This window comes from Coffea arabica, chromosome 5e (assembly GCF_036785885.1).
Source record: "Coffea arabica cultivar ET-39 chromosome 5e, Coffea Arabica ET-39 HiFi, whole genome shotgun sequence".
NCBI lineage: Eukaryota > Viridiplantae > Streptophyta > Magnoliopsida > Gentianales > Rubiaceae > Coffea > Coffea arabica.
This window is the reverse complement of record NC_092318.1, coordinates 3,598,373-3,624,184: the sequence shown is the minus strand read 5'-3', so window position 1 is coordinate 3,624,184 and position 25,812 is coordinate 3,598,373. Positions and strand designations below refer to the sequence as shown.

Here is a 25,812-nt window from a genome sequence, read left to right as displayed (position 1 = left end):
GTTTCACATTTATAAACCTGAAACTCATAACTCGAAACCCGAAAACGTTCCAAATTAAATGAGCTGAGCTTGAGTTTATGAAAGCCCAGTTCATTAGGCCCAATTGACAAGCCTACTTCTAACTCCCATTTTTAACTCAAAAAGTAATTTATTTTGGATGATCGATACCTCACTGCTTAAGTAAGAAGGCCCTTTCCAAGCATACCTATTGGCTGCATAATACTAAATTATATTGAGAGAAGGCCAATTACAAGGGCAAAACCAAGCAGAGATGGAGAAATTCATCAAATCACCCCTTTCCAATGTAACCAAACCAAAAGGAAAAACAGAAAAGATTCTTTATTGATGACATTTGATTTAAACGGAACACAAACCAGATACTATTCACAAAGCAAACAATTTGCCAGACAGCAAATAAATACTCCATGGAGTAAAAAGAGAAGAAAATGAAGAGACAAGAAAGCAACTCAACAAAATGAAATTGACTTACAGCTGTCAGCGCTGCTTCAGCACCTTTATTTCCGGACTTACCACCAGCTCGATTGAAAACCTGCATTTATCATAATGTAACTTCAAGAAATGGGGTACCAATGGGGAAACTTGTAGAATACTGATAAAGATCAGGGCGGCAATTTCCATCAGCAAAGACATTTTACGAAAAATTAGCAATAGGATGATAATCATACACAACAACATGACAATTATATGATGAACTATTTTATGATTTTCGATGCAATAACGCCCCTAAAAAAAAAGTATAGGAGATCAGAAAGGTCAACCACGAGTTTTCAATGAGTTGTATTAAGAAAAAGAGAAATTTCATGAATTTACCTACTCCATGTCATCACAGGTCAAAACACCACATATGCATGGAACACCTGGAGTTCTTTTTTTTTTTTTTCCAAATGATAACATGAACACCTGGAGTTCATTGAAAGGAAAATTAAATGTTTCACCATCAAGCCACTGTAAATGTTTTGAGACTGCATTCCATTCCATGGATAGAATTGTCTGCATTTGAAACACAAAAATGAAGTAATAGGTGTGCACAAAACAAAGCAAGTTGATGATTCCTATACATCTCAAGTATCTTTTATGGGGAATGTATCCGTAAGCTCCTACCCTAAACGATTTCTCATCTTCTGACATTTGAGAACATAAGAACCTCTGCTTCTGTGTCTATGAGCAGAAAATGGAAAAAACAGGTACACCCACTATGCAGTGTACTTATTACGAGTCAGACAATTTCAAAGTGGTTCTAAGTAGCAATAAACCACGAACATCTTTCAACAACAAAAGATGTGTGCTTTTAACACAAAAGCCATCTGTCAACTAGGCAAAAATTTCCATCATAGCTACCATCTACGGATCAGTAGTATACACAGCAACCAATCTTTTGATTCCTTTCTTAACAAAACTTGTTTAACTAAGCTATTCAATATCTCGTTAGTACAATCAAATCTACCATAGCTCTGTAACAACTATTTTCCCTAGGGCTGAATTCATGCATTTAGTATTTCAAGTTAGTAAGAATTGGTTCTCCAGATCATACAGTGGTTTAGATAGAAGTCATTAACTAGTAAGATTGGTGGAAATATTCATTAATAGTTTAGAGTGGGTATTTTTTTGTCGAGAAAATGTAAGTCATTAACTAGTAAATACAGCATCAAATTTCTAACAATACCCAACTGTAAATTCTTGAGTTTGGAATCCCATTTATATCTTGTCTTTTTTTCCCGCTTTTTTCCTTTGTTTCCCAGGCAATACTCATTGATGACTCAAATTGAAGCTATGGCAAAAGGCATTGAGGGATCAATCTCTAGGTCAATTTTTCACTTAGGTGCATGTAAAATTTCAAATAATTGTGAATAAGGTTGAAGAGCCACATCCACATGCTTTGTTTAGAATCATTTATTAAAAATGTTTGTAACTTTAACAATTACCAAACTGACTTTCAAGTGGTTAGTGGTTACACAACCACCCCTTATTTCTTCAGGTTATTATTGTCCTGTTGTCTATAAGTTAGTGTAGATTTAATAAAGAAGAATTGTGTACATCGTGTTTATCTTTATGGTGTATTATTGACAATCTATTAATGGCGCACCAAATATACGGTACTATTCTAATGATTAAAAGTTAACAAAGTGACAAATTACCGCCTATTGTACCTGCTAGCTAAATTAAGATTTGAGGACATCCTTTTTTTAAAACTTTTTTCGACCAAAAAAGGAATAGGATTCAATAAGTGGGGAGGTCTCAATCTCAACTACTAGAATTTGAGGTTATATATATGTGCACGCGCGCGTGTGTATATATATATATATATATATATATATGTATATATACTTCTCTAACCTAATATCTGATCTTTTTAGACATGTGGGTTCCGCATGCCAATGTGGCCGGTGGGCTTCGGCCGTATGGGAAAATAGACTAGTGTCCCGTGTATCAACAGGCACACGGGAAGACAAGTGGAGTGTGGAGAATCAAATTCAAATTTTAAATTTAAATTTCATTATATATATATATATGTGTGTGTGTGGATATGGATAATATCAAAAACTTCCCTTAATGTTCCTCTTAAGAGCGCTTAGTACTTCTAAGATTTTAAAAATATCATTTCCCTCCCTTGATAGCTTCAAAATGACTATATCACTTCATATATAACAGATATACCAAATAAATGGAACTTAAAAAATTAAAGAAAAAGAAATAAAAGTCACTTTTATCTCTTTCCCCTTTATTCAACTTTCTATCTTGTCTATTTTTGGGTGACTATGCGATTTTTTCCGTAAATTACGGTAAAGTGAATTTTGCTTATCTTTTTTTCTTGTGTGATTGTATTAGTGTTAGGTACAATTTCTTTGGTTATTTTGATTTCATTTTTATAACGATTTACTACAACTTAAAGGCTTGGGTCATGAGTTGAGAAGATATTGGAAAAAAAATGGAGTTCATAAAAAATTGGTTTTTGATCATATAAATTTGAATTGGTGCTAATGTATTTATTTACAAGTATCTTTTTTATTTTTGAAATTTATATTTTTAGGAGTTATGCTTTTGTAATGTGGTGGTAGTACTTAAGATTGTTTTAAGGTGACGGTTTTTAATGAAGTAAATAAAGTGGTTTAAGTGTATTTTTGTTTAATAAAAGGAGCAAATAATATTTCTGTTAGAATGAATTTTCTTCAAATGTCTAGAATACTCTCAATCAATCAACTACATATATTCTTCTTGATTTTCGTATGTTCATTAACCACTAATTATTCCTCTTCTTCTCTCTTCGACTAAAGGTTTTTTTTCTACTCTCTTACTTTCCTAGGAACAGTAGGTTTCCGACTCTAGTGGAGTAGGAGGCAGTGGAAGAAGAGTAAAAGAAAAGGCAGAGGAAGGCAATGGGAAAAATTACAAAGACATGGTAGATTTGGCATGCTATTGGTATCAATCAAGAAGGAGAGTGGTTAGACATTTCTTTTTTCATATGTCATTTTTCAATAATTAATTTACCAATTTAATCTTTTAACTATAATTGAAAATTTAATGTTTCACTTTAATTCAAAACCGTAAGGGCTAAATTGCAAGTTTGCAACCTATAGAGAGTTAACACATCCAATCACCCAAGCATAAGAGAGTTTTTTTTTTTTTTTTAAACCAATATATTGATTAACGAGAAAATTGTTTCAATCTATAAATAAATATTAAGAAAATAATCCTGACATTCTTCTCTTTAAGAGAGAATCTAACGAGTGGTCAAAAGTTTGCTCTTCAATTAAAAAAGCGTTCTCTTCAATTCGAGCATTAAAAACATTTAGTCTGATGACGTCACCTCAAACAGTTAATCTTCAATCTTTAAGATTCAACTTGAAACTTGAATTTAGTCCAGTGGCCAGAATCCCTTGCCAAGGTATCTAGTGTCTTTGGCAAACCATCTAAAAGTGCAAAAATACAGAATCACCAAGAGATCTGGCTTCTTTGGCAAACCATCCCGAAGTGCAAAAATGTGAAATATGTTGGGTTTCAAAGAAATTCTTTAGATTTTCCTGTTCAACTCGAGCAGTTTGTAACTCAAGAAATCCACTTAAAAACAAACTTCAACAAATGTGCTAGTCCAAATAATTCATTATGAGTCGATCAATTAATCCATTTTTAAATAAATGGGCATTGCACCTTTAATATGATTTAAGACCCACATAAAATTGGCGCAACTTGTAGGCCGAAATGTTAGTTGATTTTTCATTATTTAATTTAAGTTAATCAATACCAATTTATTTTTATTTCAATATTGACTAAATAAATTTATTTTTTCCTAACAGGAGAAGGGTGAAAGTTAAGGGGCTCAGATTGAACTTAATACCTAGAGGTCCTGAGGCCTTTTTTTAACTCACAGAAAAAGGACAAATAGAATATAAACAAGAATTACTATAATATAGGATAAGTTATTATAAAGTAACATGACATCAAAATTCGGGAATAAAATATGTGGTCATTGTTCAGTAAGCATAATATAGCTCATTGCTGACCACTGAGATTTGATATACACAAACAAGGGCATACCAATTCTGCATTTCGACACCACATGCAAATGCAAAATTTCTATTGTACACAACTATACAACTGCACCACATTGAAAGAAAGCTATACAGCAATTGTACAGCAATTAGTTCTGTTTCAGTGTACAGCAATTGAACAGCTTGTAAAGGTTTTAGTGTATTAATACGGTGAATTATCAATATGGCTCTTACCCAAGCACTTATAAACTGAACCAATTTAAAACTTGTATTCATCGTCAGCACAGAACCCACAAGCGTCATCAGGGTTTGAATCCTGGAGAGCCCCTCCAAAAGCGCCACCAGGGTTTCAAGGGCTCACCCTTAACCCGAGGACGGTGCCGAAGTGGGAAAAAAAGGAAAAAAGAAAGAGAGGGGAACCTTACTTTCCATTTCTGCTCTCGGTCTTAACCCTCCTGAGAAGAGTGGAAGCTTTTACGGCAAACATGCGTCCCACAATCACGTGAATTTTCACCAGAAGAAGAAGAAGAAGCAGCAGCAGCAGCAGCAGCTTCTGATTTCAAGCTTCAAATTTGACAATGATGATGACGACGTTGAAGACTAGGTTGTGGGTTTTTAGGAGAAAAGATGAGTTTTTGATGCAAAATAAACTGGTGAATTTGGTGGCTTTGTTTAATAGGTATGTTGGGAAAGGATTTCGGGCTTTGGGCTTTGGAGCCTGGAATTTGGGAATTTTAACAAGTTTTAAATCCTATTTGATAACTCAATTCATCAATTAAATTTATTGGATTCAGATTTTAACATATTCAAATCATTGATAACAAAAAAATTGAATGTCTGAATTAATTAAATAACATTGAATTTTCTGAACAAAACTTACTCCCAAAATTAAATAATAAGTTATTCACTTATCGCTAAATATGATATAAACTCAAATGTATTAAATTTAATATTTTAATAATTCAATAAATTAATGGATTCAGATTTCATATTTCAAATTTCAAATTTCAAATTTTTTAATTTTATCAAACGCACCATTAATCTACTTATCTAATAAAAGTCAATCACTAAACAAACAATATAATAAATACCTAATTAGTACATTTTATCATCTAATTTTCTCTTTCCTTTAGCTTTTTTTTTTTTTTTTGGTTCCTTTTTTTTACTAGCAAGAACTGCAAGAAATATTTTCATCCGTTTGTACAAAAATTTGGTCATTTTGTCATCTGTCTTTCGGATTACCAAGAAAAGTCTGGTTATAACTCTTTTGTATTTTGAAGCTGGAAACCTTGAGCACAAAAAACTTGTTTGTTTCAGTTTAAGGGGAAAAATGGGTTAGAAAAATAAAACATCAAATATATTCTGATTAACTTGAAGTTATCTTTGGAAAGGGTTAGCCCACGTTTTGATAAAACTTGACGTCCTTAATGACTTCATTAGCAAATGAAAGATTAATTGTTAAACATGTATAAGTGGTTTTTCTACAGACTCCATGTTGAACAATTTAGAATGAATCGATAGATTAGGTCGAACAATTTATTATTCTAATTACTCGAAGAGTAATCGGACCAAAAAAAATAAAAATAAAAATAAAAAGGCATCAAATCCTCTGTGGCACACTTCTCAGGCAGGTAATTTTGAAATGAAATATCAGGTCTATTGCTAAAAAACCACAATGGAATTATTAGATTTGTTGCTTAAATTTCTGATTAAATTGGAAATTGGAATTTGGGTGCAGGTAATTTTGAAAAGATACCTTAAACCTTGCTGGACTTCTAATCAGATTCTTTTAAAGAATTTTCTCTAAAAAAATAAGTACTTTTTTTTTTGGGTAATTAGGCACTGGTAAGTATTGGCTGTAGTGAGTCAAGAAGATGAAATTTAAATAAGTTGTGGTGGACTTGCCGGCTGCGGGGGTAAATTAGTGATACCACATAAGTGTCCTGCAATTTGAGCCTTGCTAGGCGACGAATATCCCTAAGTATGATATGAACCATATGATCAGTAGGAGGATACAGTAGTTTATTAAACACCTTCCGGTTCCTGCTCCACCACGGATGCAAAAGCAACCCTGCACACATGAGAAACAAAACTCTGCTGAGAGCAATACATGTTCATCTACTACAATTCTCTATTCCATTGAAGAGCCTGTCTGTAAATCAAATAAATAAATTAGTATTCAATTAATTCATCAATTTTTGTCTCAACAAATTATTATCGTTAAAATAATGCAATTATTTGGATTACAACAATCATTAAAAAATGTACTTTAATATTTTCTAAGGTATTGGCTATTGAAACTTGTACTTTCACTTTTTATATTTTCATTTACATTTTGTTTGAACCGTGGAATTGACACCTACCAACCAAAGCTTTTTAACAAACCTTAATTGTATACTACATTAAAATTACATTGCCTACTATAGATCCAAAATTTTAATTGTTTTGTTTTGTTAATCATATCAGTAGAAGCCAAGAGCCAACCTTTTTTTTTTCCCTTGACACAAAGAATTCATCTGCTTAGCCACTACCTAACTTTTTTTCCATTTCTTTATTTTTTCTGTAAAGAAACAATGAACGGTTGCCAGGTTTACTGGTCACACTAGTGTGAATACCCGTGCTACGCACGGTGCTGGCATTATTGAAAAAGTAAAAATAAAATGGTGAATAAAAAAGGTTTAAAAATTGTACCAACACAATTAAAATGTAATATTTGTCTAACAATAGTTTGAAATATGATAGAATATGCATATCATTCAAGAACTGCCTTTTTTCAGAAGATAGGTCCTAAAAAAATAATAAAAATTTATTTTAGAAAATGAATGATATATTAACAAAAATGAATGTAATTGAATGTTGTTAAAATGAAATACTTACAAATATTATGCATTCGATTTGATAATCTTGCATGAAGGTGCGAACATTCTTCACACAAATTAACTTTTAGTACAAAAGCCAAAATTGGTGATTTAATTAATTCAGTTGAATTTTGTGGAGTGCGTACTACAAATGAAAATACACGATCTTTGCATGAATTGATTTGTTGGTTGAACAACCTATCACCATTTTTCTGAGAATTAAGTACGTACGAAATTCAAAATTAGTGTATTTTTTTACATAGTTTATAAATAGCATTATAAAAAACAAATATATATCAAGAAATTCTACCTACCTTCTTTGAGATAAGAAGCATCACGACCAAATACGAATCGTGCATGTCTGTCTTGTAGATTAAGATGCATGTTACCATTGGAATCTCTGATTTGTATGTCAACATTGTACCTGTTTGACAAATAAAATGTTATATACAATACAGAAAAATATGTTGAAATTAAAAGTACATGAAATTAATTACCTAACAACAGTGTCGATCATGTTATTACAATGCAGACCAAAGTGACAAAGAATCAGATAATGACTATCTTTTTGTGATAAGAAACATTAACTCTTTTGGCCTAAAGATACAGAAACCATCATCATGACAATATCAAATACTATACATAGTTATCGAAATCCAAGAATCCAAACTAAGTTGCAAACAAACTAAGTCGAATTTGATGTGAGATTTTCCTTTCGTCAACGCAAAGTTGCTGAAACTTTTTGAGCTGTTGTGTGAAATCGTTGCGGTGTACGTTTCATTTTCTAAACAAATGTTTCCTCCTTTGTAATCTTGCGAGTTTGAAATTTAGTTGCCGTTGAAATGCTTGTAGGCAGGCATGTTTCATAGTTAAATTATGTTAAGGGTTAAGATGGATACCATAAAAAAATTAAATGAGATAATAAGTTCTTGGGAAAAATGCAAGAAAGTTCTTTTAATTGGAATGAGCACACAAGAAAGTTGAATGAGAATTCTATGTTTTGGAGGAATTTTAATTGGAGTGGAATTCTTAAATTGGAAGACCCTTAATTGGAGTGGAAAAATAGGGGAAATGCAGGGACTCTCAATTTGTGATTTTTTGAAACATGATTGTAATTTGCAAAACTCATTTGAAGGGGTGGTTATAGGGTTAGTTTGGGGATAAATATTTTTTTAATTATAAAAATGTAACATTGTATTAAAATAGCATACGAAATGAGCATTTGTTTTTAATTAAGGAGTAAAAATGATTTAAAATATAAATAACAAAGTATAAACGGTTTATGAAGTAGATAGTGGGAATGTTTTAAATTTTAAATTTGATTGGTGATAGGGTTGGTTATAACCCACTACTTTTTATGTATTAAAATAAATACAAAAATCTAGACAAAAATCTATAACTCATTACTTGTTCCGTTCTTGAAATTTTTTTTAGGGTTAAATATAGTAAACCCCTTAACTTTATATTTAGCTGCACTTTACCCCCTCAACTTTACATTTAGTTACACATTTGTGATTTTTTTGAAATGTGATTGTAATTTGCAAAACTCATTTGTAGGGGTGGTTATAGGGTTAGTTTGGGGAAAACATTTCTTAATTACAAAAATGTAACATCGTATTAAAATAGCATACGAATGAACATTTGTCTTTAATTAAGGAGTAAAAAGAATTTAAAGTATAAATAACAAAGTATAAACCGTTTATGAAGTAGATAGTGGGAATGTTTTAAATTTTAAATTTAATTGGTGATAGGGTTGGTTATAACCCACTACTTTTTATGTATTAAAATAAATACAAAAATCTATTGTGAGAACCCCGAAAATATAAATACAAATATCATATCATATTTCATTTGCACTCTTAATTCATTAGTAAATACTAGTACTACCTTCACTTGTTTCAAAATAAGTGCGTAAAATCACTTTTCATGAAAGGAATAATATAATTTTTCTAAGACGTGAAATTTCTCGGTTTTGCTAGACTAGATTAATACTTTTAGAGATAGAATAATTTTTAGCACCTCAACATAAAAATACTAAAGTACTTAGTTTTATTTTGCTAGAGTAATATCACCTGAGTGGATTAATTTTACTATCTTAAAATAAATCCCTTAAATTTCGATAGCTAGCTTTATTTCCGAATAAGGTTAAGAGTAAATAGAACCCTTGGAATGAATGTGCAATTGATAAAATTTCAGACAAAAATGATATAAGTACCCTAAGTATTCTGAGGACGTAAGAATGTCAATAACCAAAATCCTTGCAAGATTAGTGCAACATTAGGAATTTAATTTACGTTCGGAATAATTTTTGGAGTTATATTGGAATTGGGGTCTTAAGTGGTCATTAGTAGGGCAATGTGAAATGTCCAAACTACCCTTTACAATATCACAAAACCACCATGCAAACCCAAAACATTTCCGGACATCATAATAGCCAACCTCTCCATTCGGCCAACCCGCACCTTCACTACCACCACACTCAATCACCTCATACACTCAACCTCCCTCAAAACCACAACACCACTCCACAACTCCATTCTGTTTCGGTCCAAGAACAAACGAGAGAGAGAGACTTACCTCGTGAGTATCGATTGAGTAGAGAGAGTGAGCTGCATCCGAGAGCAAGGGAGGAGAAAACCGCGAGCTGCAACTCTTCCAAATTTCTGTCTGCGAGCTAGAGTGAAACCAGGGAGAAGCCGTGAGCGAGCTCCATCCAGTTCCGCATCATCAACCAGCTGCAATCCAGCTTCAACCTCCATCCAGTTCCGCATCATCAACCAGCTGCAATCCAGCTTCAACCTCCACCAGTCGCAACCACTGAAATCCAAACCAATCTCCAGTCACGAGCGAGCTGAGAGCCGAGAGGGAGAATAGAAATTTTCTTCCAGATTTCCTGTACGTGAGCTGAGCTATTCTGAGGTAATTTTCTGGACTATTTTAGGTTGATCAGAGGTAGATTGAGCCATCTAGGGGCATGCATGTATTGGTTGTGCAGTCGGATGAGGAAATCAAAGTTTCAGAAAAATCTGTTTTGATTAAATGTCTCTGCCGAGAAACTGAATTGGAAATGCAGCCTTAATCTCGCCCATTTGTGGTAATTTGAGCTCAGACATATGATTACTTATCTCAGGACTAGAGGATTAAGCTTTGCATGTTGAATTTTAAACCATCGGATGAGACATTAGAAAAAGAAAATCTGACTGGATGGCTAAATGGTTCGGCCGAGAGGTTAATAAAGTAATGCAGTTTCTAATCCGTCCAGTTCTAATGATCCGAGGTTGAGGTCATGATTAGTTAAATAAAAAGTGAATGATTAAGTTGATTAGGGTGTTGCATGTGGAAGCTAGATTCGGATGATGGTGTTAAGGCTTAAGAAAATTCTGTTTTGATAAGAAAATGGTCGGCCGAAAATTGATTTAAGAATTGCATGAGGTAATCTGCTTTGTTGTGATGATCAGCAACCGAGATTATGATTAGTTAATTGAAACTTGGATGATTTATACAATTAAGGCCTTGCATGTTGAGTTGTGCGTTTGAATGATTAAATTAGAAGCATAAGAAACCTTGATTTGGAAGGAATTGGACTGCCGAGTAGCTGAGTTGAAATGCAGCACTAAACTGTTCACTTGGTAACAAATTTGATCTGATGAAGGTGATTACCTCACTAATAAGAAAGTAATTAAGTCTTGCATGAGGCTAAGTAACCCGGCTAACCAAGAAAATAATATGAAAACAGAAAATTTCTTCATGCATGCTCATCAGTGACTAGCTGGACAAATTTCTGGATTTTTGGGATGTATGTAGTTGTTATTCGAAGCTGATTATGAACCAGAAATATTAATTAGCTAGCTAAGTGATGGCATATTGAATTTGAGCCCTTAACACGCTGTTTTAGCCAAGGAAAAAGCTGGTTTAAGAACATCTTATTACTGGAAAATTTTGTGAACTGCCGCAAGGTTTGAACCTGGAAATTATGAAGTTTATGACTGTTGTTTGAACTCCATTTTGAACTGGGAAATGTTAATTGGTCGGATAAGTTGATGTATGGAAAATTTAAGGACTTAGAACCATGTTTTAACCGAGGAAAAAAAATGGATTTCTAAACACCTAAGTGTTGGAAAAAAATTCTGGATAGCCGAGAGGCTTGAACAGAAATTCCAGTTTGCTCTTTTTGGAATTTTAATTTGTTTCTGGATTTTTCCTTAGAGTGTCATGGTTTTGAAATGCACCAGAAATATGTGTTTTGAGCTGCATAAGTCGTTTAACCATGAATCATTTGATATGATGGAAGTTTGAACTAAGAATGTGGAAGAGTAAACCTGGAAAATTTCCAAGTTGAATTGATAGAAGTAGTAAAGGAATTTTCCAGATTTCTTGTGGCGAATGTTGAGTCCAAAAATGATAGCTTTAATTACTATGAGAAATAATTGTTGGATGCTAAGGGCTAATGATTGATGAAGCCCTTGGCCATTTGAATGATTTTATACAAGTGTTAAAGCGTGATGAAATCAATTGCTAGAATTACTTGAATTTTTTTATATGTATTTTGCTTCAACTGTGAGGTGATATGAATTGCCAAAACCAAGAGCTAATGATTGACGAAGCCTTGGTCATTTATTCCATTTTGAGCAGAAGTGAATCTATTGAAAACCCAGGGCTAATGATTGACGAAGCCCTAGGGATTTTCTACTAAAATGTGAATTTGATTTGCTGGCAAATTTGAACCATAATGGGATTTCGAGATGGGATCGAATTTGGGAATTCGTTTCGACTCTGCGAACTCGCAAAGGCTTAAGCAACCTATTCAAAAACTTTGGTGCTTAACATTAATCGATAAAACTTAGTATTGAACGATTAAGTTAGAAATTTTGGTGTGGGGATTTTCTAAAATCTTGCCGACTCGACGCTTTCAACTTGAGCTTATATTAGCCTTACTATTTTTAGGAAATGATTTCACCTGGTTCAAAAACTCAAGTCTCGCTTAAATTCCTTTTCTTTCGTCAAAAAAAAAAAAAGAAAAATTTTGTCCTTGATTAGTTTTCTAGAGGAAATTTCTAAAATACGAGACTTTAGTGACTATAGCTAAAAGCGTAGAAAACTTGTTCGGCAAGAAACATTATGTCACGCAAAACTAGTTTTAGTAACACTTTTACAAGAAAAGTAAGATTAAAGAAATTCTACAAAGTATTTCTCTAGTTTTAATACTCCATGGTTTGTGACTTATTACAAACAAATAAACTAGCTATAATGCAAATAATTTTTCTACATAATCCTAGAACCAGTATAGCCAACTTATAGTTTCAAAATGTTGGATTTCTAGGATTTAGCGAGGACGCTGATTTCGACTCCCAACTTGATATCTGAACATCACCCTTGGTGAGTGTCCCTGCTTGTTCTATGCTTACTTGGTTAAAGTGCTTTCTTGACTCAATAGGTGATAAATTGCAAAACAAGTTTAGATCCATCGAAGTGAGCAGTGTGTACTTTACCACACTAGCCGTTCAAGTGGTGACCTGTGTGAAACATTTTTCTCCTGAATCCGTGAATCAAAATGTAGTTGCGTCGTTGGGTGAATCCCTCGACTTCTGAATCCAACTACGGAAACGTCGCTGGGTGAATCCCTCGACCAATCTCCTGAGGATATACACGAGTATACTGCTCCCAATTATCTAAGGGTATACGCAAGTATACTGCTTCCAATTATCTAAGGGTATGCGCAAGTATACTGCTTCCAATTATCTAAGGGTATACGCGAGTATACTGCTTCCTTAGTCGGTGTTCGGGCCCGGGACAGGGGTAAGAACGGTGACGGGTTAGGAGTAAAAAATAAGAGGATCTACATGGACTATAAGTAGTGAGAGTTGACGGAGGGTCAACTACGAGGAATGGTGATCAAGCGAGGAAAATGGCTCCTGAGAGCCCCTGTATCCTACCTTGTGCTGTTGTCTGCTTTTATTAAGTGTGAAATTGAAATATTCGTTACTTGCCTTATGTGATTGCATGTTTTGGGGCACCACTGAGTTTTAACTCACCCCACGTTCATTTGTTTTCCTTACAGGTCTTGAAGTTTGAAGGATTTTAAGCTGCTTATATTTCCTATGAATGTACTTGAACAAATTGAATTTAAATTTCGGTTTGTAATGAATTCTAAGTTAAGCACTGTACCTTTTATTTTTGGTTGCCACTTGAACCTGGAAAAGTGTAATCCCTAATTCTAATATTCGGTATGTATGTTTGTATTGGTATAGTATGTCTTTAACCCTTGTGGGTAACGCGTGAAGTGTTTAAGAGCCGTCGATTGGCTAAGTTGTGTGCTGTTATCTCTGAAGTTAATGTGGTGATAGAAATTGATTTATTTCGGAAGAATTATTCTGTAGAAGTTTAGGTTAATCTCTGGAAGATTTTGAGTTCGAATGCTTGCGTGAGTCCTGGCGAGAGCTGGGCAGACGGCCCGCCAACCCTTTGGTTCGCCTTAGGAGGAAGTGGGGTCGCCACAGGTGGTATCAGAGCCTAGGTTAGAAAAGTTATTTGAGAGATATACTATACGAGTTAGGAATCCCGATCCTTTTAGAAGTAAGAATTGAGACCATTAGATATATCTTAAGTAATGCCGATTCAATTAGCTATTTAAGTTCTAACCTCTAAGTTTTTAATTCTTTTGCAGGTATGGAGAATGGTAATGGACATGCTAATGGTAATGGGGCGTCTAATGGACATATAGAGCCTCTTAGGTCCGTCTCCTATAGGCCACGAGGCGGAGGAGCTCATATACGTTACTCCCCTGCTGATAGGCATCCTCGGTGTCAGTGTAGGGCCACTCATGCCTACCCCAATGAGCTAGTACTATCCCTGGATGATGAGCGTCGCTAGCTGAGGGACGCTAACTTTACTTTGACTCAGGACGTAGAGGAGCTGAGTATCATGGTGGACACTCAGTTCGACCGTATAGCTGAGTTAGAGTAGAGGGTAGCAGCGGAGCATGCTAGGCTGGAGGCTGCTCGCGTAGAGATAGCGCGTCAGAGATCGAGGGTGACTCGATTGGCCGAAAGGATACGTGATAGGAGTGCCGGTATCAGGGCTGATGCCGCGATGATGATAGATGAGGCCACGAGTATCCTTCAGGGTGTCGAGCAGGAGGACCCGGAGGAGGATCCGGATGAGGATCCGGAGGAGGATCCGGAGGAGGACGTAGCTCCTGATAGCCCTGCTGAGGGTTAGGCTGGGATCGATTTGACCATACTAGATATGTAGGGTTAGAATAGGGGGACCTTAGCTAGGTCATCAAGTTTTGTCTAGGTGGATGACTTGCTTTCAAGGCACCATATCCCTAATTTTTGTTTAAGGGATTACTTGTATTTGCTAGCCTTTGTGCCTTATTTTTGGAAAATGTCCCAACCTGCTATCTGTATGACTTTCACGTATGAATATATGCTAACTGTTTTATTTCCTTATCCCTCCATTCCTAAGTTGATTACTAGTTACAAAGAGAATAATAACAGCTTTAAATAAACAATCAACTTCCCTAATTGCCTTACTTTTCATAATAGGCATAACTAAACTATGGATCGCCAAGTGATAGGAAGGAGCCGTGGGAGACCCACTAGACAACACTCGGAAGCGGGTGGTGATAGGGAACCCGAGGTCAACCAAGACCAAGGGCAAGAGGGTGTGGCCGGAGATCAAGTGGCCACTGCAATTAACCGTATCACTGACGTCCTAGAGCGCTTGACTGAGCATCAAGCCTCTGGACGAGTGCATCACCAAGGAGGTCCAGCCGATTCCGATGATCGGGCACTGGAGAGATTTCTAAAGTTCGGACCTCTCAAATTCTATGGAGGACCTGAACCGAAGGTAGCTGAGGGCTGGTGGGAGAGAATCTCCGATATCTTTGTAGCTTTAAACTATTCAGAAGAGCGACAAGTGACGTTTGCCACATTCCAGTTTGAGGGAGCTGCTCGCTCCTGGTGGAACCTGGTAAGGGGAACTTGGGACAGGAACCATACTCCAAGGACCTGGGCAAACTTCACAAGGGAGTTCAATGCCAAATTTCTTCCACCTCTCACTCAAGAGAAAAGAGAGGACGACTTCATAAAATGTAAGTAAGGGGCGATGAGTGTCGCCGAATATGAGGTCCAATTTACGAAACTGTCCCGATTTGCTCCTGAATTGATAGCCACGGAGCAAAGGCGTGTCAGAAGGTTCGTGCAGGGGCTGAATGTGGAAATACAGGAAGGTTTAGCTGCCGTGAAGATAGACACTTTCGCAGATGCCGTCGAGAGAGCCCAGAGAGTTGAAGTAGCTAGGGCTCAAGTGAAATCCTTTCAGGCCAAGAAAAGATTTGCTCCTAGCAGTAGTCGGGAGCCGGCATATGGAAATGCTCCACCGGCCAAAGTGGGCCGAGGAACCAGTGGAGTGACTAATCCTGGAGCACCACGAGGCGCACAAGCAAGAGGAACCAGGGCAAGGAATGCCGGGGGAAGAAATAATGGAGCTAGAGGAGGATCGAATGGAAGGGGACAACCTAGGAATACCTCACTAGGAGGCCGAGCAATGATTCCCCAAATGACTTGCGCCTACTGTAAGAAACCTGGTCATACTATAGACGGTTGCTGGAAGCAGTAAGGAAAGTGCTTGAGGTGCGGCAGTAGTGAGCACCAAATTTCTGGATGTCCAAAAGTGCAGGAAGGGACTACTCCGAACGCTAGACCCAACACTTCTGGAGGGAGCCGGCCGACAGTTCCTGCCAGAGTGTATGCTATAGATGATCAACCTGTACCTGATTCCTCGGAAGTTGTGGAAGGTACACTTCCGATTTTTCATCGATTAGCTAAAGTGTTAATTGACCCTAGTGCAACTCATTCATTCGTAAATCCATCTTTTATGTCTGGAATTGACGTGAAACCTGTTAGACTACCCTTCGATCTTGAAGTTAGGACACCAATGGGTAATAAGAATGTAATCACTGGTTTGGCCTATAAGAATTGTGAATTCTGGATTGGAGAGCGTAAAATGCTAGTGGATCTGATCAGTTTGGACATAAAAGGTTACGATGTTATAATAGGAATGGATTTTCTAGGCCATTATCATGCTAAACTTGATTGCCGAGCAAAAGTGGTGAAATTTGGTATATCTGGAGAAGCAACCCTGAGGTTAGATGTTAAGGGTAGGTTAGCATCGTCTGCTATGATCTCATGAATTAGGGCAAGGAAAATGTTGTCCAAAGGAGCGCAAGGTTTCTTAGCCTTCTTGATTAATGCTCCCAGTGATCAAGTGAAGTTGGAGGATGTACCAGTAGTACGGGAATTTCCGGACGTCTTTCCCGAAGAGCTAAAAACTCTACCGCCGGAAAGAGAAGTGGAATTTAAGATTGACTTGATGTTTGGAACGGCTCCAATTTCTAAAACTCCGTACTGAATGGCTCCTGCCGAGCTAAAGGAGTTGAAAATCCAACTGCAAGATCTCTTGGAGAAAGGTTTTGTGAAGGAAAGTGATTCACCGTGGGGAGCACCCGTTCTATTTGTTAAGAAAAAGGACGGAAGCTTGAGGTTATGTATCGATTACCGAGGGTTAAATGAGATTACAATTAAGAATAAATACCCTCTACCGTTGATAGATAGTTTGTTCGACCAACTGCAAGGGTCAGTAGTTTTCTCTAAGCTGGACTTGAGGCAAGGGTATTACCAGTTAAAGATTAAGAAGGAGGATATACCCAAGACTGCTTTTAGTACGAGATATGGACATTTTGAGTTCGCAGTCATGCCTTTTGGTTTAACTAATGCACCAGCGGCATTCATGGATTTAATGCAGAGAGTCTTTAAGAAGTATCTGGATCAGTTTGTAGTGGTTTTCATCGATGATATCTTGATATACTCTAAGACTCGAGAGGAACATGTTAAGCACTTGAAGATAGTTTTGCAGATATTAAGGGCGCATAAGTTGTATGCCAAATTCAGCAAGTGCGAGTTTTGATTGGATGAAATATCTTTTCTAGGGCACAAGGTTTCCAAAGATGGAATTGCCGTGGATCCGGCAAAAGTTGAGGCCGTTATGAATTGGAAGCAGCCAGAAACTCCAACGGAAATTAGAAGTTTCTTGGGATTAGCAGGTTATTATAGGCGATTTATCAAGAATTTTTCGAAAATTGTTGGACCCATGACCGAGCTAACCAAGAAAGGGAATAGGTTCATTTGGACTCCGAAGTGCGAGTCAAGTTTTCAAGAATTAAAGAAGCGTTTAACATCCGCTCCTGTTTTGGTGTTACCTGACGGGGAAAAAGGTTATGCCGTATACTCCGATGCTTCTGGAGAAGATCTAGGATGTGTTTTAATGCAAAATGGTAAAGTGATTGCCTACGCTTCTAGGAAACTGAAGTCTCACGAACAAAACTACCCAACTCATGACCTAGAGTTAGCAGCAGTGATTTTCGCCTTAAAGAAATGGAGACATTACTTGTATGGCGTGACTTTTGAGGTTTATACGGACCATAAGAGCCTCAAGTATTTGTTCTCCCGAAAGGAACTAAATTTGAGACAAAGGCGATGGGTAGAATTTCTGGAAGATTATGACTGTTCAATTAATTACCACCCAGGAAAAGCTAATGTGGTAGCTGACGCTCTAAGTAGAAAGGCCCAAGTAGCAGGGTTAATGGTTAAAGAGTGGGATATGTTAGAAGAAATAAGTGGTTGGAACCCTCGCTTGGAAAAATTGAAGGTTTTATTTGGGAACTTATCGTTGAAGTCACCGTTACTAGAGCGTATTAAGGAGGCCCAGAAAACGGACCCTATGATTCAGAAGAATTTGGAGAAAGTGCAAAAAGGGGAACCCCTAGACTTCAAATTAGGGTCTGAAGGGGTATTGAGGTTTCGAAATCGAATTGCGATTCCAGCAGATGAGGAGATAAGAAAAGGAATTTTAGAAGAATCACATCGGTCGAAGTATACTATACACCCAAACTCCGAGACATCAATCTCAGCTGAAGCAGTGGCATTTCGCAATTTGAGAAAATTACATTTTCATAACTTTTACAATTGGACACGTTGGGAAGACTTAAGTGAAGATGATGAAGAAGTTGCTCTCTCTATCATGCCACGTCTGGAGGAGTTAGATTTTTGGGGCTGTGGAAAGCTTGAAATTCTACCACATCGCATCCTCGGAAGGATATCATCTCTCAAAAAATTGGATATTGGGCGTTGCTCTAAGTTGAGAGATCATTACTCTGACAAAACAAGAGATGACTGGAAACAAATATCACACATTCCTCAAGTTCATATATCCAATTAGTATTAATCAGGTATGGTTATTCACACATTTTTTTATGTATCTATCATCTTTGAAGTCAAATAATTGCTCCTTATAGAACTACAACAAAGGAAGGCCTGCTAGATACTTATTCTAATTACTACTTGTAGAATATGACCTGTGCTTAACAACGAATCAAATGTTAACAGAGCCATATGTATAATGAAAATATGAAATATTCATTAATAGTTTAGAATGATTTTTTTTTAATTGAGAAGATGCAATTCATTAACTAGTAAATACAACACTAAATTTCTAATAATATCTAACTATAAACTCTTTGAGTTTGGAATTTCATTTATGTCTTGTCTTTTTGTTCTTTTTTTTTTTTTTTGCTTTTGTCCTTTGTTTTTCAGATAATATTCATTGCTGGCTCAAAATGAAGCTACAGCAAAAGGCATTGACGGATCAACCTCTACGTCAACTTTTCACTTGGATTCATGCAAAATTTTGAATAATTGTAAAAATATGGTTGAAGCGACACATCCACTTGCTTTGTTCAAAATCATTTGTTGAAAGCGTCTGTAACCTTGTCAATTTCCAGATTGAATTTCAAGTGGGTACACAACCAGTCTTTATTTCTTCAAATTATTATTGTCCTATTGTATGTAAGTTTGTGTACATTTAATAAAGAAGAATGTTTGTACATTGTGCTTATCTATACAATGTATTATTGACAACCTATTATTAGTGCACTTATTTTATAGTATTATTCTAAGAATAACATGAATTCAAATTTGAAATTCAAATAATATGCATGTGGCATACATCCAATAATGTTAGTAATAAAAAAATCACTGCACTGTGACTGCATAAAAGTTAATCCTTATTCTAATGGTTAAAAGATAACAAGTAGACAAATTATTCTTTATCTTGTTTCCTTTCTTAAAAAAATGTTTACATAGATAATTGGAATAACAAAAACTCAGACTACAAAAATGCATATACGCTTAAAGGCACCAAAACTCATGATACTTTTATAGTAGCAGTAGCAATGGTAGTTCCAGTAGTAGTAATGACAATGATTTGTTAATAATGCTTTCTTCTAAAAGTGAATGGACTAATTAGCTTTTTTTTAAATTTTTTTTAAGAAGGGAAGGAATGAAATTTAAGAAGTGGGGAGGAGATAAGGTGACTAAAACAAAATATCATAATAAATCTTGACAATTTCATTCACAAGACAAAAGTTACTACCAACAGAATTTTGAACTTGAAAGTTTGTATGACATATCATCATAAATCAATTATTTGCATAGTTCACATATATGAACCAGTTTAACAAACTATCCATATTCCGAAATTGAATATCATCCTTTGTTCATTTACTATTATATATGTTCAATACTTAGTTGAAAATATGCCTTCCCCATCCCTGCTTCCTAATCATACCCCTTCCTGATAGAAACAATTTTAAAAAAATAATTGAAAAATTTAGACACGTAATTAGTTATCTTCAAGTTGATTGAAGATAAAATAGACTTTGACACATCAGAGTTTATTGTATTTATATTCAACTCCAGTAGTTAGTTATATTTTGATTCTTTCTATAAAGGCTGTTAAATCATTTAATCCATAAAACTCACATTTTAACCGTGAAATTTGGCAGCACTAGCCTAATGGCTTTCATAATTGAAATCACTATCTCTCAAGTACACATTACCTGATCAAAAATTCCATCTCTGGAGAAGCAAAATTGGTACTTCCCGTTCAGCTTTCAGAAAATCGAAATATGAAAGAATTCCCAAAGAAACAACAGAACCTTGCCCAATGCTACTAGATTGCTACTTGTAAGGCCGGGTGCAACCCAATGAGTACAAACAATTTCACAATGATGCACAAAGATATATCAAATTTAAGCACAATAAAGAAAACTTAATTAAAGAGAAAAGATAAGAAATGCAAACCAAATATCAATCCAATAGCCTCTTCAATAGATGGCGATGCTAACCAAGATGTACAAGTGAAGGCTCACTCCTTCCTCACCCCAAACACACTTTGGTTGAGCCAAGAAGTTTTACAACTATTCTAGTTAACCCTCAACAACCTACACTTGAAAGATCACTCACCCAATTAAAAACTATTTTAAACAAATGAGGCAACCTTCACCAAGGTTTTACCACTTCAAGTGATAGGTTCACCTTCACCAAGGTTTTACTCCACCTAGAGAGTAACCTTCACTTGAGCAACCTCACAATCCAACTTTCCCAACCCCTTATACAACCAACAAAGAATCTTTCTACTCAAAAATCTCACTTGTAAGCTTGTATTTTGTGTTGGCAAAAGTCCTCTGTCTTCTTGTGTTTTGGGGTATTTATAGAAGGTGAGAAATGGCTCCAAAAGGCTCTCCAACGGTCAAATATTAAATGCTGTCGAAACTAGCCGTTGGCCTGTCGGACGTCCGACAGCTTAGTCATCGTCCGATCCCATCGTCCAAACCACCTGTCGGACGTCCGAACCCTGCGTCCGAACGTCGTCCAGAGAGTTATCAAATTTTCGTGGAATTTTTAGGACGTCCGACACGATCGATGTGCGTCCGAAGAGTGTGTCCGATCCATCCGGACGTCCGATGCTTCCTCACGAGCGTCCGACAGAATATCCTTCCTGATGTTCTTCATCCTTTCGGACGTCCGATAGCTTCCTTTCGGACGTCCCACATGAGTGCCCTGTTTTTGCTTCTTCTTTTGTGCCACAAGAATCTGTTCTAACAAATTGCTCACATAAAAATATTAGCCCAAATCTACATTTTGGTTTGTTAATCATCAAAACCAAGGACTGATCAACCAAGGTCAACAATCTCCCCCTTTTTGATGATGACAAACAAAATGAAGATTTCTTTGATCAAATAAGTTCAAATAAAACTACCCCTTAGAAAATGCCAACATACAAAGAAACTTCAATAAGTCCTACTCCCCCTTTTGGCATCAATCAAAAAGCCAACTTCCCGTTTATTTTTCAAGTCAAAACCATAATAGGGTCCTTGGGAGTTATTACAACATGATCTAGCAATCCACATGGATTTCATACCTTTTCTCATATTTTTCTTTACATAGCAATCATTTTGCATATGTCCAAATTGGCAACAAAAGTGACACATGATAGAAGTATTTTGCACATAGGTGGATTTAATGCAACTAATTTTCTTACTTCTTATCATAGCAAACTTATTTGTGCCTTGAAAAGATTTGCTTTCTTTTGTTTGAGAAAACTTTTGTTTTTCATTTTGGAGAAACTCGTTCAAGACATTAATTCTTTTCTTTAACAAATTTTGTTCCTCCAACATTTTTTCATAAAACTTTGTTTTCTCTTCCAACTTCCTTTTCAAATTATTTTTGCAATCAAAAACACTTTTTTGATTTTTTAAATCATCATTTTTCATTCTCAAACATTTATTTTCTTGAAAAAGTTTGGAATTTTCTTCCAACAAATCATTTATTTTTGTTTTCAAATCTTTATTTTTAGCATAAGATTTTCTCAAACTTTTATGCATTTTAATCATAAGAATTTTCACATCATCATCTTCATTATCTTCATCACAAGAAGAGTGATAAGAACTTACCTCATCTTCTCCAACGGCCATTAGTGCCATTTGGGCCAACTCTTCTTTTTCTCTTTTTGAATTGCATTCATCCCATGTAATTTTGCAATCTCCTCTTGAACATCTCTTGTTGAAGATCTTTTTGAAACTTTTGATGTGAGGAGTTATATCATTGTCCACTTCCATGATTTCATTACCCATGAAGGATGGGTTATCCCCCACTTGAGATGCTTTAAAAGCTATGCCTCTCTTATACATTCTTGCATTTTCTTCCTCTTGCACTTTGAATTTCAGCTTTAATTCATAAGAGGTTAGGGTATCCACAAGAGATTCAATGGACATAGAATTTAAATCCTTTGCCTCTTCTATAGCATTTATTTTGTTTTCCCATTCTTTTGGCAAGGCATTCAAAATCTTTCTATTTTTCTCACCCAAAGAATATTTTTTTCCAAGCAATTTAAGATCTTCAATAATGTCACAAAATCTACTACACATCTTATCAACATTTTCAAGAGGATGCATTTTGAAAAATTCATATTGAGAAACAAGCAAAGATTTCTTTTGTTCTTTAATATCTTGGTTACCTTCATGAAATACACACAATTTATCCCAAATATCTTTAGCTGATTTACAACCTTTAATCCTACTAGATTCATTTACATCTAATGCATTGTACAATATACACATGGCCTTGGCATTCAAAGAAAGGTATCTCTTGTCTTTTTCATTCAATTCTTGTCTAGTTTTTAATCTACTCAAATTAGTGGTAGAGTCAACTATTCTAGCTTCATAAGGACCATCTTCTACCACATACCATAATTCAATATAAACGGATTGTAAGAAAATCATCATTCTTTGTTTCCACATGCTAAAATGAGAACCATTAAACATAGGTGGTCTATCAATAGATTGCCCTTCTAAAAAGGAAACTTTTATGGTTGCCATGATCTTTACTCTAAGCGGTTAAGCTTGATCAAAAGAGACCAAGCTCTGATACCAATTGTAAGGCCGGGTGCAACCCAATGAGTACAAACAATTTCACAATGATGCACAAAGATATATCAAATTTAAGCACAATAAAGAAAACTTAATTAAAGAGAAAAGATAAGAAATGCAAACCAAATATCAATCCAATAGCCTCTTCAATAGATGGCGATGCTAACCAAGATGTACAAGTGAAGGCTCACTCCTTCCTCACCCCAAACACACTTTGGTTGAGCCAAGGAGTTTTACAACTATTCTACTTAACCCTCAACAACCTACACTTGAAAGATCACTCACCCAATTAAGAACTATTTTAAACAAATGAGGCAACCTTCACCAAGGTTTTACCACTTCAAGTGATAGGTTCACCTTCACCAAGGTTTTACTCCACCTAGAGAGTAACCTTCACTTGAGCAACCTCACAACCCAACTTTTCCAACCCCTTATACAACCAACAAAGAATCTTTCTACTCAAAAATCTCACTTGTAAGCTTGTATTTTGTGTTGGCAAAAGTCCTCTGTCTTCTTGTGTTTTGGGGTATTTATAGAAGGTGAGAAATGGCTCCAAAAGGCTCTCCAACGGTCAAATATTAAATGCTGTCGAAACTAGCCGTTGGCCTGTCGGACGTCCGACAGCTTAGTCATCGTCCGATCCCATCGTCCAAACCACCTGTCGGACGTCCGAACCCTGCGTCCGAACGTCGTCCAGAGAGTTATCAAATCTTCGTGGAATTTTTAGGACGTCCGACACGATCGATGTGCGTCCGAAGAGTGTGTCCGATCCATCCGGACGTCCGATGCTTCCTCACGAGCGTCCGACAGAATATCCTTCCTGATGTTCTTCATCCTTTCGGACGTCCGATAGCTTCCTTTCGGACGTCCCACATGAGTGCCCTGTTTTTGCTTCTTCTTTTGTGCCACAAGAATCTGTTCTAACAAATTGCTCACATAAAAACATTAGCCCAAATCTACATTTTGGTTTGTTAATCATCAAAACCAAGGACTGATCAACTAAGGTCAACACTACTTAAGTTACCAGGTTTGACAAGAAACTGGCACTAATTTCACCAACAAGTTTGTTTACAAATAGACAAAAAGCCCTACAAACATCAAATTGGAAACCAACGTAGTGCATGAGAGTATAGAAGAAACTGTTATATAAGGTTTACAAAAATCCCAACAAATATTCCATGTAACCCAATGTAGCCCACGATTGAATGCATGCAGGGAATTACAACACAAAATCTTTGGAATAAGGAATCCTATTCTGCCTGCTGAGAAGGATTCAGAATAGAAGAATTACAACAGTACAAAGCTCTAATGTTGGTCGACAGCACCTGCTTCCTAAAATTTCAGATGGTGTTCAAACAAAGAAGCCATTTCAATCTGCAATACAACTCAAACAAGGAAACAAATTCATCTTTGGTACCGGATCATGAATAGACATTATTAGAGAGGAAAATGCAGATCAGGAACATTAATTTCTAAAATATGGTACAACTCATTATTTTGTCAGACCCAGGATACAAAATGAACATCATGCCATTAAATATGCTATGACAGCAAAAACAGACTCTTCCCGCAAGAGTTTCTTACTCATAAGATGATGACCTAAAGAAGGACAATATTACGAGCAACAATCAATCAGAATTTGATTTAGAAACCTACTGACAACTACATGCACTGTCATAAACTAGATACAAGTCGGAACTAATAAAAGCTAGATATTTTAGAGTCCTACTGAGAAACTCTGGTTGGGAAACCACCAGCATCACAGAGAGACCCACCAATGGTCGTTATGGAGTTCAACCCCTTATTTGCCTTCTAACTCCCATTTTTAACTCAAAAAATAATTTATTTTGGATGATCGATACCTCACTGCTTAAGTAAGAACGCCCTTTCCAAGCATTCCTATTGGCTGTATAATACTAAATTATATTGAGAGAAGGCCAGTTACAAGGACAAAATGCAGCAGAGATGGAGAAATTTGTCAAATCACCCCTTTCCAATGCAACCAAACCAAAAAGAAAAACAGAAAAGGTTCTTTATTGATGACATTTGATTTAAACGGAACACAAACCAGATACTATTCAAAAAGCAAACAATTTGTCAGACAGCAAATAAATACTCCATGGAGTAAAATGACAAGAAAATGAAGAGACAAGAAAGTAACTCAACAAAATGAAATTGACTTACAGCTGTCAGCGCTGCTTCAGCACCTTTATTTCCGGACTTACCAGCAGCTCGATTGAGAGCCTGCATTTATCATAATGTAACTTTAAGAAATGGGGTACCAATGGGAAAAATTGTAGAATACTGGTAAAGATCAGGGCAACAATTTCCGTCAGCATAGAAATTTGACCAAAAATTACCCACAGGAAGATTATCATATTCAGCAACATGACAATTATATGATGAACTCTTTTATGATTTTCAATGCAATAACTCCCATGAAAAAGAGTATAGGAGATCAGAAAGCTCAACCATGAGTTTACATTGAGTTGTATTAAGCAAAAGAGAAATTTCATGAATTTACCTGCTCCATGTCATCACAGGTCAAAACACCAAATATGCATGGAACACCTGGAATTCATTCAAAGGAAAATTAAATATTTCACCATTAAGGCAC

General features: G+C 35.9%; 2 long non-coding RNA genes across 2 annotated transcripts; one reads left to right on the top strand and one right to left on the bottom strand.

The window, feature by feature from the left end:
• The first annotated feature begins 18,320 nt into the window (after window positions 1–18,320).
• LOC113722741 (uncharacterized) lies at window positions 18,321–19,310 on the top strand. The gene is made up of 2 exons (XR_003456813.2): window positions 18,321–18,656; window positions 19,021–19,310. It is a non-coding gene; the product is annotated as an uncharacterized lncRNA (long non-coding RNA).
• A 4,480-nt stretch (window positions 19,311–23,790) lies between these two features.
• LOC140004485 (uncharacterized) lies at window positions 23,791–25,771 on the bottom strand. Its single transcript, XR_011814053.1, has 2 exons — window positions 25,720–25,771; window positions 23,791–24,569 (listed from the first exon to the last, which is right to left on the bottom strand). It is a non-coding gene; the product is annotated as an uncharacterized lncRNA (long non-coding RNA).
• Window positions 25,772–25,812: the final 41 nt, after the last annotated feature.